Genomic DNA, 16,591 nt, shown 5'->3' with positions numbered 1-16,591 from the left:
CGCATTGCAAATACGGCGCACCATGTTTGGTGGTGGTAGCCGGCCGCACAATTACTGGCGCATCCCTGCTACTTTGCAGGGATGCGACGGTAAATGCAATTCTGTCCCTTAGGGGCATACGTACTTACGCGTTCTGGCGCATCTCAAGAGATGCGCCAGATCAAATGCGTCACACAAAACTACCCTTGCGACACGGCAGATGCGCCTCATTTACAATGCGGCGCGCCCTGGCGCAAGGGTAGGCACTTGCGTGACGCATCTCATCACGTAAGAGCGGCGCATCGCTGGAGTCACGTCGCCAAAGCAATGCAACTCCAGTAATGCTCAGGGCCACCCAATACTTAACATGCTGTGTCAGTCCTGTGTCAGTCCGTACGCCTGCTTCAAGCAGGCATAAGGAATTGAATTGACGTAGCAGCGTCGCAGAAGTGCCTGCGTTAAATCTTGTAGATTTCACGCAGGCACTTTTGTGAGGTGCACAGCCGCTGGACCGCCCACCCTGCGTACTAGGAACGCACCCATTGTGGCGCAGGCCCATGGCTTTATAACGTGACGCATCTCCCTAGATGCGTCACGCTGTAAATGACTCGCAGGGATGCGCCACGTTTAACCGCTGTTGCGTCACGCAAGGCAACGTAAACGTGGCGCAAGGGGCTTGTAAATGTAATCTGCCCCCTAGTGTCTAGCATTACGCATTTCTGTAAAGTACACTCATACATAATAGTTACTCAGGCCAATGAGACCACAAAATAGAAAACAAATAAGCATAGTACCAATGCCACTGAGAAGGAGAGCAGTGCACCTGAAATGCACAGAAGATTTTGAAATATAATTTAACTACAATGTAATCATCAGCAGCATTATTGGCTTGCTCCATGTAAAAAACAAATATTTACAATACAACAACACAGAGCAGGAGAAAACATAGTAGAAAACATAGTAGTGAGTGATGAAATAGCTACTACTACTCACCAAGCCCGGGGATCTCCAAGCCGAGCTGGTCAAGCAGGTCGCTCTCCCGGTCCAGGAGGTCCGTCCAGCGGTGGGTGGCCTGGCTGTAGGTGCGCTGGACCCCGGAGAGTTGGGATATGGCCCGGCACACCTTTTGCCACCGCTTCCGGCGCTCCCGGATGTTGTAGCTGGCCGCGATCCTGCCGCCTCCCGCGATGGTCCTGGGCAGGCGGCGCTGGACGGAGAAGACCAGCGCGCCCACTTCCTCTGGGCTGAAGATCTCCCGTCACGTCACCTGCTCCCCCCTCAATCGCCCGCATGCTGTCCTCGCACGGGGTCCAGGAGTCCTCCTCCCCGCCGCCGCTGCGGCCCTCAAGTGCCTGGGCAGCTTCACGGCGCCTGGCTTCACCATGGTCTGGGCAGGTAAGGTAGGAAGTAGAAAATTAAGAAGGAATAGGATAGGGAAGAAGAAAAGAAAAGAGTTTAAAAAAGTAGTTTTAAAGTAAACAAAAATAGCAGAAAAGACAAAAGTATACAGCTAGGAAAAGAGAGGGATAGATAAGAAGCAAAATCGTTCGAAAAAAAAATGAAAACAAGCAAAGGATGGCAAAGATAGCAAGAGGATAAACACCATGCCCAGACACAGGAAATGAATGAAAAACAAGATGGCCGCCCGTTCACGAGCGCGAAAGTAAGTTCGCACGCAATTTTCCTCGCGATCTTGCGCAAACTTGTACTCGCAATGCGCTTACTTTGCGAGATTATACATAGCGGGCGGAAACGGAAATACGTCACGCAAACAAAATGGCCACGCCCATACTCGACCTTGGGCTAAATTCGCGTGTTGCGCTGCAAGCGGCTCACGAATACTGCAAAAAACATCACAAAATAACACGCCGCAAAAAAATATAAAGCTCATTCACACGAATTGGCGGCTTCCGTGGTCGGTTTCGCACGACGCCGAGCCTCGCAAATAGCGCGAAATTACCAAAAAACGATTTTTGCAAAAGCAAAACCAATGAGCAGGTGCAAAAGGTCAATCTCATGATTTGTAACGATTCCCTGTAGTGCTTCCTGAGGGGGCCCTCCAGAATTCGGTTGCCTACTTGCAACTATGGTGTGACCCTGCTCTGACCTTAACTGTATGCCACAAAGGTCCTGATTTACAGCTAAGGGAGCAGACAAGCAGGTGCCAGGCTGGAACTTCAAATTCAGTGACACATTAATTAGCCCCTAATTCATTATTGTCAAATAAACTAACCCCAAATTAATTCATGTCAGTTGAAGCAGGGCAGGTGTGCTTGCTTTTCCCCCCCATCTTCTACAGTGATGATGAACCAGAGGGTGGTATTGATGTAACAGAGGGTGGCATGGGTGAAATAGAGGGTGGCAGTGGTGAAACAGAGGGTGCTGGGAGGCAGTGATGATGAACCAGACGTAGAAACAACATAGTCGCGACTGTTGCGAGCCGACAAGTAAGTTCGCAATTGCGAACTAGTACCAAATCCTCGCGAACTGGCAGAAACCCTTGCGAACACAAAAAAAAAATCCGAGAATTCGCGAGAATTCGCGGATTTTGCGGATTGCGAGTTCGCAAATTCGCAAAATTCGCGAACGCCAGATTCGCAAAATTCGCCCATGCTTAGTCAGCTGTCTGTTGATAATCTTGAAGGTGACTTGTTCTGGGAAGGGGAACAGAAAGATGTGCAGGAAGTTCGAGAGGTATTTGTGGTCCACCTTAGGTTTATTCAGTAAGGCGGTTATCACGACATTCTCCAAGCTCCCAGTAAAGGTTGTTGTCTGGAAGGAGATGTAGGATATGTTTGCGGAGAAGGGGTGAGATGGCTTATCTGGCTTGGTTAGAAAGGTGGATATGCCAAGGGTCAGATGGGGATCCAGAGTGAATGTAGTCCTTGCTCATGATGGTCTTCATTGCTGATGTTGTAGCAGGCAATCAGGTGAATTGAGTGGGTGTTGGTCGCAGGGGGGGCGTTCTCGTTGTGAATGTGGGGCTAGTGGAGTAGAAGCTTTTGTGTATGTCGATGATCTTACTGTGAGCGAAGTTGGCCAGTGAGTCACACAGGTCTTGTGATGGTGAAATGTCGTTGGCGCTGTATTTGGCTTTAGAGAGTTGAATTGCGATGTTGAAGTGCTATTTGCTGTTGTGTGCGTTGCTGTCTAGCCGGTCCATGATGGGTGTCCTGTTGTTGGTCCTGATGAGTTGGTGGGGTCTGCGGGTGGCTCTCTTGTGTGCGTTGTAGCTTTCTGGTGATTGTTTGCAGTGCGTGCTCCTCTACAGCTTCCGACATGTGCACTTGGAGGTCCTGGGTTCTTTGTTGAACCATGCAGCAATTTTGCCGTTGTGTTAGGTGGCGGAGGACTTGAGTGGGGCGAAGGTGTCTGCGTAGTCGTTGACCCACTGTTTGAGGCAGATGGCAGGGGTGTGGGGGTAGGTGGGGTAGGCTTGTGACCCAGGGTAAGGTTGGCTGTCAGTTAGTCCTCGGTGAGCTTGCACCAGCAGCGGCGTGGCATGGTTCATGTGCCAGGGGGTGTGGTGGGTTTCCTGAAGGTGAAGTGGACGCTTCTGTGGTCTGAGCAGTGGTGTTAGGTGGTGTTGTTGGATGAGACGTGTGGCGTTTCTGAGAAGATGGGGTCCTGTGTGTGTCTAGCAGTGTGGGTGTGGGTTGTCACGAGTTGTTGTAATCCAAGGTTGGCAAGCTTGTCCATCAGGGCGGTGGAGTTTGCGTCATTGTTGTTATGACAGTGGGAGTACATTTCCCCAAGGAGGATGTAATCCGTGTAGGCGAGGGCGTGCGTGCTGATGAGGTGAGCGATGGAGTTGATGAATAGTGGTAGTACTCCAGGTGGTCTGTAGATGAGTGTTCCTCTGAGGGTGGTGTTGGTGTGGATCTGTAAATGTATGTGCTATGCGGTGGGGAGGGTGTCGTTGGTGTTGGTAGTGACTCTGGGAGTGTTAATGTGGATGATGGCAATTCCTCCTACCACTTTGTAGGTGCGGTGTTTGCGGGAGTTGTCATTGCCTTCTGGTATGTCTATGGTGATGTCTGTTGGCAAGGTGGTGTTCAGCCTGGTTACCGTCCCCAACACCAGCCAGCCCAACTACAGTAACAACCTCTACACAGGAACAAGAACCTGACTTCTGGAGTACTTGTGGAAATCCAGGGTGCATGCACACATCTGATCCTCAACATCCCCTGCTACTGCCACATGAGCATCCGCCTGAGATACCTACATTGGTCCCACAGTCAAATGCAGGTTCACCTTCATACTCCTCAGCCACACTCAGTAGGCACTCCACAGACCCAGACAAAAAAAATTATATGGACGTCTACCATCTAACACCCCATTGCCCACAGTCCGTCTTGGCACCCTTCGCCAGACCATCAATCTTCACATCCACAGCACAACAGCATGTGGCTGCTAGTTCTCATACCTCATTACACAGATCCTGGTGCTCCCTCCATGGACACCTAAATATAAGCCATGCTCTTGACACCTCACACACTCTTCTATTACTGTCTGTCATTGCAGTATTTCAAGTAAACTCCATCTTCTGCAGGTAGTAACGATCACGGGTGAGTATTCCCATCCATGTATGTAGTTTTGGCTATCCTGTGACCTATGTGTGTCCACAGCCAGACTAAGATCCCAGTGTGTGGATGGCTAGAGTTTGCAGGAGACTGTGGCATTTGAAGAAATTTCACCTCACATATGTATTAGAATCTGGGTACATAAAAATACATCAATGAATTTGGTGCTAGTTAGATTTATTTTTGACTCTTGTGCGTGTAACGTGAGTAGGTGCTGTACAACAAGGGGGGAATCCAAAGTTCACAGCGAGAGATGTGATGCCTTACAGTATGAGTCAACAGAGTCGAGGCCACAGTGCTTGGCATCATTGGGCACACCTTGACCAGCAAGTCCATGTGGGAGAGTCTGAAAGTCAATAGGGTAATGCTGTTTCCCACAAAGGCAAGATGGCAGACCTGGTGACCTGGGAGTTTTGCATGGCCCTATGCCTCTCAACGTCTGGTGCGTGGATGACCCACCTTCCTTGGGGGACCTTCACGTGCAGGCCTTGACGATGCATGGGATTCTCCGTCTGACAATTCCTCATCCACCTCCCTCCCTGTGCCTGTTGTTGGTCTTTGCCTAGATGTTTCTGGCCTTGTGACACAGAGAGGATGCTGCATGTTGACAGCGATCAGACGGAGTGATTGGTTAATTTCCCAATGCACCGTCATGAGCTCATCCAGTCTTGCCTCCATCCGTCCTTGGTGTCGTTCTTGACTGGCATGTAGCTGGGCCTGCTGATTGGTCATTTTGTGGAGAGCCTCCACTACCAGGCTGAACTCCCTGGTGTCCCGCTGGTATGCATCCATGATGTCTCTGAGTTCTGCCATACCCGGCCCTGCAGCTTGCTGGTCAGGTTCTCGCCTCTGCCTTGCGCCACTCCCACCACCCCTGCCCACATGAGCCGGGCCTGCTTTTGTGGGCACATCATGTCGACGGGACCCATGAGTGCTGGCAGTGGAGGTGTCATCTGCCACCTCATGGGTGCACAGTGAACCATATCCCTCATTGTCAGACTGGCTCTGTTGTGGATTATGGGCAGGGCTCCGAGCTGTCTGCTGGAATGTGGTGGGAATGGGTGTGGGGGTTGGCACAGATGTATCTGTTCCAGCTGCTGCAGGGGTTTGGGATCCAGAGGGGCCTGGTTGTTTGGGGTCATCCACAGTGTGTTGAGAGGCCTCGCTGATGGTGGGGTCAGTGCCGTGCTGAGCCTAGGACTGGGATCCTTCTCCCCCCTGGTTAGGGGTAGTTTCTACATGTTCCCCTGTGGGTGTGAGAGACAAACACTGTTAATGCACTATCATGCAACATCCAAATTTAAGATCCATTGTCGTTAGCAATGTTCCCCCTGCTTTGGATTTTTGAAATTGTTCACTTGTGTATGGGTATGTTGTGGGCTGAGATTGACATGTGCTCAGGGGTGCTTGACATGTTGGGTACTGTTTACGATGACTGTCACAGCCATTGCTGTGGCTTGTGTCGCCAGCACCACACAGATCTGGCTGTGCTCTGTGTGGGCCAATCTGCACAATGCAGTGTCAATATTTATGCCTGGTTCAAGCATGCACAGGGTTTTAATGCAGCATGCTTATGATGGCAACTGAGTGGAATTTTACAGATTTCATCCAGCAACTTTTGAGAGGTGTTGCAGTGCCGTGACGGCCACCCACTGCCAACCCCCCTGGACCAGTACACCCTCTTCAGGCACTGAGCTTTAGGACGTGGCACTTCTCCTAGATGCATTACCTTGTCAATACCCAGGTCCATATTGCTACTTGAGTGCATCCACAGCATCACAGAGCTGTGGCAACAGCATCGTGTGAGAGGCACAATGGACTTGTGATTCAGCACTGTGCTTTATTTGTTTTGATACGTCATCAGATTAGTATTTTTGAGGTTGTGTTACATGACGATTGTGAGAGTGGTGCACTCCATTGTCTGTCTCCAGGGGCTCAGTTTCTGTAAGGGGTGTGTGTGACAGGCCATGCTAGTAGTTTGAGTGTGATTGGCAAGTGGGCGTCCATTGTGGTGTGTCTGTCCCCCCCCATGAAGCATGCTGCCATGATAGTGGTTGTGAGTTCCTGTGCAGGATATCTGACCTTGTCCTGGTGTTCGTGTTTGCAATGGACATAGGAGGTCCTTGTGCTGCCTACACTAGGACCCAGTGTCAGCTATCTTGTCAATACTTTCACACTCCCTGTGCATTGAGCATGGTGCATGGGTGTGTACTTGGGCCATATGGGTTGAGTTCAGCCTCTTACCCTATACCTTGAACCCTCTCACCCTCCCCTTGCAGCCTTCTGCCACTCCCCTTGCACCCCCTACTGTTAGGTACTGCTGGGAGTCATGGCCACACCCCCCCAAACACCCCCATACTGTTAGGCACTGCTGGGAGTCATGGCCATACCCCCCAACCCCCCATTCTATTTGGCACTGCTGGGAGTCATGGCCACCCCCCATGCCCCCCATACTGTTCGGCACTGCTGGGAGTCATGGCCACACCCCCCACACCTCCCCTACTGTTAGGCACTGCTGGAGTCATGGCCACACACCCCCATACACCCCCTACTGTTCGGCACTGCTGGGAGTCATGGCCACACATCCCCACATCCCCCTACTGTTAGGCACTGCTGGGAGTCATGGCCACACACTCCCTACTGTTCGGCACTGCTGGGAGTCATGGCCATATACCCCCACCCCCCCTACTGTTAGGCACTGCTGTGAGTCTTGGCCACACCCCCCTACTGTTCGGCACCGCTGGGAGTCATGGCCACACCCCCCCACACCCCCCATACTGTTAGGCACTGCTGGGAGTAATGGCCACACCCCCCAACCCCCATACTCTTTGGCACTGCTGTGAGTCATGGCCACACACCCCCACACCCCCTCCTACTGTTAGGCACTGTTGGGAGTCATGGCCACACCCCCCTACTGTTCAGCACTGCTGGGAGTCATGGCCACACCCCCCCATACTTTTTGGCACTGCTGGGAGTCATGGCCACACCCACCCACACCCCTCTACTGTTAGGCACTGCTGGGAGTCATGGCCACACCCCCTCCTGTTCAGCACTGCTGGGAGTCATGGCCATACCTCGCCACACCGCCCATACTGTTAGGCACTGCTGGGAGTCATGGCCACAAACCCCTCACCCCCCTACTGTTTGGCACTGCTGGGAGTCATGGCAATACCGCCCCTAGTGTTCGGCACTGCTGGGAGTCATGGCCATACCCCCGATACTGTTTGACACTGCTGGGAGTCATGGCCACACACCCCCACACCCCCATACTGTTTGGCACTGCTAGGAGTCATGGCCACAACCCCCCACACCCCCATACTGTTTGGCACAGCTGGGAGTCATGGACACACACCCCCATACTGTTAGGTACTGCTGGGAGTCATGGCCACACCCCCCAACCCCCATACTGTTTGGTACTGCTGGGAGTCATGGCCCGACCCCCCCCAACACCCCCACCTACTGTTATTCACTGCTGGGAGTCATGGCCACACCCCCTATACTGTTCAGCACTGCTGGGAGTCATGGCCACACACCCCCACACCCCCATACTGTTTGGCACTGCTGGGGGTCATGGGCACACACCCACACCCCCCCTACTGTTAGGCACTGCTGGGAGTGATGGCCACACACCCCCACACCCACCCCAATGTTCGGCACTGCTGGGAGTCATGGCCACACACCCCACATTCCCCTACTGTTAGGTACTGCTGGGAGTCATGGCCACACCCCCCTATTGTTCTGCACTGCTTGGAGTCATGGACACACACCCCCACACCCCCCCATACTGTTAGGCACTGCTGGGAGTAATGGCCACACACCCCACACCCCCCATACTGTTAGGAACTGATGGGAGTCCCCCCATGGTACATGAGTTGCTTGTATACTCACCAGGCTCAATGGCTCCTCCGATTCCGTGAATTCCGACCGGTGGTAGCAGGGCCATGATTTTCTCCTCCCAGGGAGGGTATTGTGCAGGTCTGCGGAGAGGCCCACCTCCAGTGTGATGAGCGTTGGCATAGTCCTCATCCATCTTGCGCTTGACCATCCTCCGCAGATCGTATCACCTGGCCAGGCAAACCGCCCTGGTGCGCCTGATGGGTGCAACAGCATTGACCTTCTCGACCATCCTCTCCCACAGGCGTGTCTTATCAGCTATGCTGGTCTGTCTGACCAATGCACCAAACTGCTGTGGAAAGACTCTGATGACTTCATCTGTAAGGATCTCCATCTCCGGGTTAGTGAACTTTGGATTCTTTGGTGTGGTTATGGTGTGGGGTGTAAGTGATTGGGGGGGGGTGATGGTGTGTATGGATGAGGGTGTGTGGGTCTGATTGTGAAGGGGTTGTGTGTGGAAATGAGATAGGGTGTATGTGTGAAGGTGTGTGGCTGCAGTTGTTGGTGTGCTGTCAGTGTCTTTACACACATAGGTATGTTGCAAAGGATGATGGGTTGTATGTGTGGGCCCTTTTATTGGTCCATTTTTGAGTGTGGCTTATTTTGAATTTTTTTGTGGGTGTGTAATAAGGGGTGGCTGTGACTTGGGCCCTCTGTGTGCCTGTTTGGATGTTGCCAGGACATTATTTTCCTATGGTGTTTAGACTGTAGACTTGTTTTGTGGGTTTGTTGAGTCGTATTTGTTGGTGCGGCTGGCAGTTACGGTCGTTCATCGGGCCCGGGGTACGTGTATGCTTGATTGTGGGGTGTGCGAGTTCTGTTTGTTGGTGCGGCTGGCTGTCACGGTCATTTATCTGGCCCGGGGTATGTGTACGCTTGATTGTGGAGTGTGCGACTCATAGTTGTTGGTGCGGCTGGCTGTTACGGTCATTTATCGGGCCGGGGGTACATGTACGCTTGATTGTGGGGTGTGCGAGACAGATTTGTTGGTGCGGCTGGCAGTTACGGTCGTTTATCGGGCCCGGGGTATGTGTGCGCTTGATTGTGGGGTGTTCGAGACGTATTTGTTGGTGCGGCTCGCTCATACGCGATGTTTTCCGTACGAATCGTGCTTCATGCGGGACTACGTTTGCCCGTACAAATCGCGTACTTGGTCCCTGGTCAGGATCATACTTGTTAGTTCGTACGCATGTTTACAAATCGTACGGTTAGAGTTCCTACGACATTTCGTACGGGTCTTCGATTGTGGTTTGTACGGTTCGCTGATATTGGTACGTATTTTCGGAATTCGGATCGTACTACGCAATTCGGACAGACTTTTTTCATTCGTACGGAAACGACTACGAATATGAATCATACGACTTTTTTTTATCCCAAATTGAAATCGACCACTTAATGTTGCAAACCAAAGCAGCAAGTGTGTTTGACTTCTCAATACTCCAGCTTATCCTGTGCAATGTTCTTTTCAATGACTTTTTCTAAACCAATTGTATTATTCCTTTTAAAAACCAGTAGTATGCACCCTAGTTTTCAATGTTAAATTATCGGAAACCACCAATCATGTCTTTGTTTTTCAAGTGCACTGAATCTCATCCACATTTTTTTCTAAACTCCAAGTTTTCAAACTGCCATTTCATTTCCAGAGCCCATCTGAGTACAACCAGATCTGCCTTCAGGATGCTTAGAGTGTGGCTTGTAGGACAGAGCTATATATTCTGGAGAGAAAGGTATGAAGCAAATAGATGCTTTCTCAACCTTGATTTACCAAATATGGATATTATGTGGATTGGCCAGAGAGGTTTAAGATGTCACCAATTGATTCCATTGGTAAAATCCTTTTTGCATCTCCCACACCCTGTCCTCATAATTGTGCACTGTAGTGGCAATGACCTAGGCACTTTGACTGGGGTAGGTCTGAAAATGCTTTTAAAGGACACCTTTGGGCAATTGATGTCACTTTTTCCACAAACTGCCTTTGTATATTTTAATATATGCCAAAGGCAAAAATGGAACTGGTCCAACCAAAATTGTCCGCAGATTAAGAAAGCAAGGAAACATGTGAATAAGTCTGTTTCTGCTTTCCTCAGAGACTATGGTATGGGTTCTATATACCATAACAACTTGCGTTATAACATGCAAAGCATCTATAGGAAAGATGGTGTACATTTCACAGATGAGGGGAATAGAGTCTTCCTTTTAAACTTTAGACTCTGCATCGGTACTTACTTGTAGGTACAAAAAACACTCAATGAACACAACCAATATCTAAACACTTGTAATATAACTGTCTTTTTTTGTTGGTTTTTTTCCACTGTGCGTGCACCTCGCAATTTTTTACAAGAAAAAACGTTTTTTTGCCCTTCGAGGTCCTTCAGGGACCCCCTGAGAAGGCCTAGGGGGTTAGGGAGACTCTACCCTGCCCCCTTTTCACGTTCTCCACTTTCGTTTTTCCCTCTCTTCTGAAACTACACAAAATGGTGGCTGAAGCGTGCGCTCAACGTGCGCGCACCTCAGTATTTTTTATTTTTATTTATTTTTATTTTTTTGCCCTTGGGGGTCCTTCAGTAACCCCCTGAGAAGGCCTAGGGGGTCAGGGAGACTCTACCCTGCCCCCTTTTCACGTTCTCCACTTTCGTTTTTCACTCTCTTCTGAAATTACACAAAATGGCGGTTGAAGAGTGCGCACAACGTGCACGGACCTCAGAATTTTTATTTTATTTTATTTTTCTTTTGCCCTTGTGGGTTGTCACGAGTTGTTGTATTCCAAGGTTGGCAAGCTTGTCCATCAGGGCGGTGGAGTTTGCGTCATTGTTGTTATGACAGTGGGAGTACATTTCCCCAAGGAGGATGTAATCCGTGTAGGCGAGGGCGTGCGTGCTGATGAGGTGAGCGATGGAGTTGATGAATAGTGGTAGTACTCCAGGTGGTCTGTAGATGAGTGTTCCTCTGAGGGTGGTGTTGGTGTGGATCTGTAAATGTATGTGCTATGCAGTGGGGAGGGTGTCGTTGGTGTTGGTAGTGACTCTGGGAGTGTTAATGTGCAAGATGGCAATTCCTCCTACCACTTTGTAGGTGCGGTGTTTGCGGGAGTTGTCATTGCCTTCTGGTATGTCTATGGTGATGTCTGTTGGCAAGGTGGTGTTCAGCTTGGTTACCGTCCCCAACACCAGCCAGCCCAACTACAGCAACAACCTCTACACAGGAACAAGAACCTGACTTCTGGAGTACTTGTGGAAATCCAGGGTGCATGCACACATCTCTTCCTCAACATCCCCTGCTACTGCCACATGAGCATCCGCCTGAGATACCTACAATGGTCCCACAGTCAAATGCAGGTTCACCTTCATACTCCTCAGCCACACTCAGTAGGCACTCCACAGACCCAGACAAAAAAAATGATATGGATGTCTACCATCTAACACCCCATTGCCCACAGTCCGTCTTGGCACCCTTCGCCAGACCATCAATCTTCGCATCCACAGTACAACAGCATGTGGCTGCTAGTTCTCATACCTCATTACACAGATCCTGGTGCTCCCTCCGTGGACACCTACATATAAGCCATGCTCTTGACACCTCACACACTCTTCTATTACTGTCTGTCATTGCAGTATTTCAAGCAATCCCCATCTTCTGCAGGTAGTAACGATCACGGGTGAGTATTCCCATCCATGTATGTAGTTTTGGCTATCCTGTGACCTATGTGTGTCCACAGCCAGACTAAGATCCCAGTGTGTGGATGGCTAGAGTTTGCAGGAGACTGTGGCATTTGAAGAAATTTCACCTCACATATGTATTAGAATCTGGGTACATAAAAATACATCAATGAATTTGGTGCTAGTTAGATTTATTTTTGACTCTTGTGCGTGTAACGTGAGTAGGTGCTGTACAACAAGGGGGGAATCCAAAGTTCACAGCGAGAGATGTGATGCCTTACAGTATGAGTCAACAGAGTCGAGGCCACAGTGCTTGGCATCATTGGGCACACTGTGACCAGCAAGTCCATGTGGGAGAGTCTGAAAGTCAATAGGGTAATGCTGTTTTCCACAAAGGCAAGATGGCAGACCAGGTGACCTGGGAGTTTTGCATGGCCCTATGCCTCTCAACGTCTGGTGCGTGGACGACCTACCTTCCTTGGGGGACCTTCACGTGCAGGCCTTGACGATGCATGGGATTCTCCGTCTGACAATTCCTCATCCACCTCCCTCCCTGTGCCTGTTGTTGGTCTTTGCCTAGATGTTTCTGGCCTTGTGACACAGAGAGGGTGCTGCATGTTGACAGCGATCAGACGGAGTGATTGGTTAATTTCCCAATGCACTGTCATGAGCTCATCCAGTCTTGCCTCCATCCGTCCTTGGTGTCGTTCTTGACTGGCATGTAGCTGGGCCTGCTGATTGGTCATTTTGTTGAGGGCCTCCACTACCAGGCTGAACTCCCTGGTGTCCCGCTGGTATGCATCCATGATGTCTCTGAGTTCTGCCATACCGGGCCCTGCAGCTTGCTGGTCAGGTTCTCGCCTCCGCCTTGCGCCACTCCCACCACCCCTGCCCACACGAGCCGGGCCTGCTTTTGTGGGCACATCATGTCGACGGGACCCATGAGTGCTGGCAGTGGAGGTGTCATCTGCCACCTCATGGGTGCACAGTGAACCATATCCCTCATTGTCAGACTGGCTCTGTTGTGGATTATGGGCAGGGCTCCGAGCTGTCTGCTGGGATGTGGTGGGAATGGGTGTGGGGGTTGGCACAGATGTATCTGTTCCAGCTGCTGCAGGGGTTTGGGATCCAGAGGGGCCTGGTTGTTTTGGGTCATCCACAGTGTGTTGAGAGGCCTCGCTGATGGTGGGGTCAGTGCCCTGCTGAGCCTAGGACTGGGATCCTTCTCCCCCCTGGTTGGGGGTAGTTTCTACACGTTCCCCTGTGGGTGTGAGAGACAAACACTGTTAATGCACTATCATGCAACATCCAAATTTAAGATCCATTGTCGTTAGCAATGTTCCCCCTGCTTTGGATTTTTGAAATTGTTCACTTGTGTATGGGTATGTTGTGGGCTGAGATAGACATGTGCTCAGGGGTGCTTGACATGTTGGGTACTGTTTACGATGACTGTCACAGCCATTGCTGTGGCTTGTGTCTCCAGCACCACACAGATCTGGCTGTGCTCTGTGTGGGCCAATCTGCACAATGCATTGTCAATATTTATGCCTGGTTCAAGCATGCACAGGGTTTTAATGCAGCATGCTTACGATGGCAACTGAGTGGAATTTTACAGATTTCATCCAGCAACTTTTGAGAGGTGTTGCAGTGCCGTGACGGCCACCCACTGCCAACCCCCCTGGACCAGTACACCCTCTTCAGGCACTGGGCTTTAGGACGTGGCACTTCTCCTAGATGCATTACCTTGTCAATACCCAGGTCCATAGTGCTACTTGAGTGCATCCACAGCATCACAGAGCTGTGGCAACAGCATCGTGTGAGAGGCACAATGGACTTGTGATTCAGCACTGTGCTTTATTTGTTTTGATACGTCATCAGATTAGTATTTTTGAGGTTGTGTTACATGACGATTGTGACAGTGGTGCACTCCATTGTCTGTCTCCAGGGGCTCAGTTTCTGTAAGGGGTGTGTGTGATAGGCCATGCTAGTAGTTTGAGTGTGATTGGCAAGTGGGCGTCCATCGTGGTGTGTCTGTCCCCCCCCATGAAGCATGCTGCCATGATAGTGGTTGTGAGTTCCTGTGCAGGATATCTGACCTTGTCCTGGTGTTCGTGTTTGCAATGGACATAGGAGGTCCTTGTGCTGCCTACACCAGGACCCAGTGTCAGCTATCTTGTCAATACTTTCACACTCCCTGTGCATTGAGCATGGTGCATGGGTGTGTACTTGGGCCATATGGGTTGAGTGCAGCCTCTTACCCTATACCTTGAACCCTCTCACCCTCCCCTTGCAGCCTTCTGCCACTCCCCTTGCACCCCCTACTGTTAGGTACTGCTGGGAGTCATGGCCACACCCCCCCAAACACCCCCATACTGTTAGGCACTGCTGGGAGTCATGGCCATACCCCCCAACCCCCCATTCTATTTGGCACTGCTGGGAGTCATGGCCACCCCCCATGCCCCCCATTCTATTTGGCACTGCTGGGAGTCATGGCCACACCCCCCACACCTCCCCTACTGTTAGGCACTGCTGGAGTCATGGCCACACACCCCAATACACCCCCTACTGTTCGGCACTGCTGGGAGTCATGGCCACACATCCCCACATCCCCCTACTGTTAGGCACTGCTGGGAGTCATGGCCACACACTCCCTACTGTTCGGCACTGCTGGGAGTCATGGCCATATACCCCCACCCCCCTACTGTTAGGCACTGCTGTGAGTCTTGGCCACACCCCCGTACTGTTTGGCACTGCTGGGAGTCATGGCCACACACCCACACACCACCCCATACTGTTTGACACTGCTGAGAGTCATGGCCACACCCCCCCACACCCCCATACTGTTAGGCACTGCTGGGAGTAATGGCCACACCCCCCAACCCCCACACACTTTGGCACTGCTGGGAGTCATGGCTACACACCCCCAGACCCCCTCCTACTGTTAGGCACTGCTGGGAGTCATGGCCACCCCCCCCTACTGTTCGGCACTGCTGGGAGTCATGGCCACACCCACCCACACCCCCCTACTGTTAGGCACTGCTGGGAGTCATGGCCACACCCCCTCCTGTTCAGCACTGCTGGGAGTCATGGCCATACCTCGCCACACCCCCCATACTGTTTGGCACTGCTGGGAGTCATGGCCACACCGCCCCTAGTGTTCGGCACTGCTGGGAGTCATGGCCATACCCCCCATACTGTTTGACACTGCTGGGAGTCATGGCCACACCCCCCCACACTCCCATACTGTTTGGCACTGCTGGGAGTCATGGCCACACCCCCATACTGTTTGGCACTGCTAGGAGTCATGGCCACACCCCTCACAACCCCCCCCCCCCTACTGTTTGGCACAGCTGGGAGTCATGGACACACACCCCCATATTGTTAGGTACTGCTGGGAGTCATGGCCACACCCCCAACCCCCATACTGTTTGGTACCGCTGGGAGTCATGGCCACACACCCCCCAACACCCCCACTACTGTTAGGCTCTGCTGGGAGTCATGGCCACACCCCCTATACTGTTCAGCACTGCTGGGAGTCATGGCCACACACCCCCACACCCCCATACTGTTTGGCACAGCTGGGAGTCATGGCCACACACCCCCACACCCCCCCTACTGATAGGCACTGCTGGGAGTCATGGCCACACCCCCCCACACCCACCCCAATGTTTGGCACTGCTGGGAGTCATGGCCACACCCCCCCCACATTCCCCTACTGTTAGGTACTGCTGGGAGTCATGGCCACACCCCCCTATTGTTCTGCACTGCTTGGAGTCATGAACACACACCCCCACACCCCCCCATACTGTTAGGCACTGCTGGGAGTAATGGCCACACACCCCCAACCCCCCATACTGTTTGGCACTGCTGGGAGTCATGGCCACACACCCCCACACCCCCCATACTGTTAGGAACTGCTGGGAGTCCCCCCATGGTACATGAGTTGCTTGTATACTCTCCAGGCTCAACGGCTCCTTCGATTCCGTGAACTCCGACCGGTGGTAGCAGGGCCATGATTTTCTCCTCCCAGGGAGGGTATTGTGCAGGTCTGCGGAGAGGCCCACCTCCTGTGTGATGAGCGTTGGCGTAGTCCTCATTCATTTTGCGCTTGACCATCCTCCGCAGATCGTATCACCTGGCCAGGCAAACCGCCCTGGTGCGCCTGATGGGTGCAACAGCATTGACCTTCTCGACTATCCTCTCCCACAGGCGTGTCTTATCAGCTTTGCTGGTCTGTCTGACCAATGCACCAAACTGCTGTGGAAAGACTCTGATGACTTCATCTATAAGGATCTCCATCTGCGGGTTAGTGAACTTTGGATTCTTTGGTGTGGTTATGGTGTGGGGTGTATGTGATTGGGGGGTGATGGTGTGTATGGATGAGGGTGTGTGGGTCTGATTGTGAAGGGGTTGTGTGTGGAAATGAGATAGGGTGTATGTGTGAAGGTGTATGGCTGCAGTTGTTTTTGTGCTGTCAGT

At 51.7% G+C, this 16,591-nt stretch overlaps 2 pseudogenes; both read right to left on the bottom strand.

The window, feature by feature from the left end:
* Nucleotides 1–4,994: 4,994 nt before the first annotated feature.
* LOC147724724 (uncharacterized) lies at nucleotides 4,995–8,607 on the bottom strand (annotated as a pseudogene).
* Nucleotides 8,608–12,558: 3,951 nt separating this feature from the next.
* LOC147724723 (uncharacterized) lies at nucleotides 12,559–16,228 on the bottom strand (annotated as a pseudogene).
* Nucleotides 16,229–16,591: the final 363 nt, after the last annotated feature.

Source organism: Lissotriton vulgaris, chromosome 4_1 (genome assembly GCF_964263255.1).
Source record: "Lissotriton vulgaris chromosome 4_1, aLisVul1.2, whole genome shotgun sequence".
Classification (NCBI taxonomy): domain Eukaryota; kingdom Metazoa; phylum Chordata; class Amphibia; order Caudata; family Salamandridae; genus Lissotriton; species Lissotriton vulgaris.
Note: the sequence above shows the minus strand (reverse complement) of the source record. Positions and strands in the feature narration are given on the sequence as shown.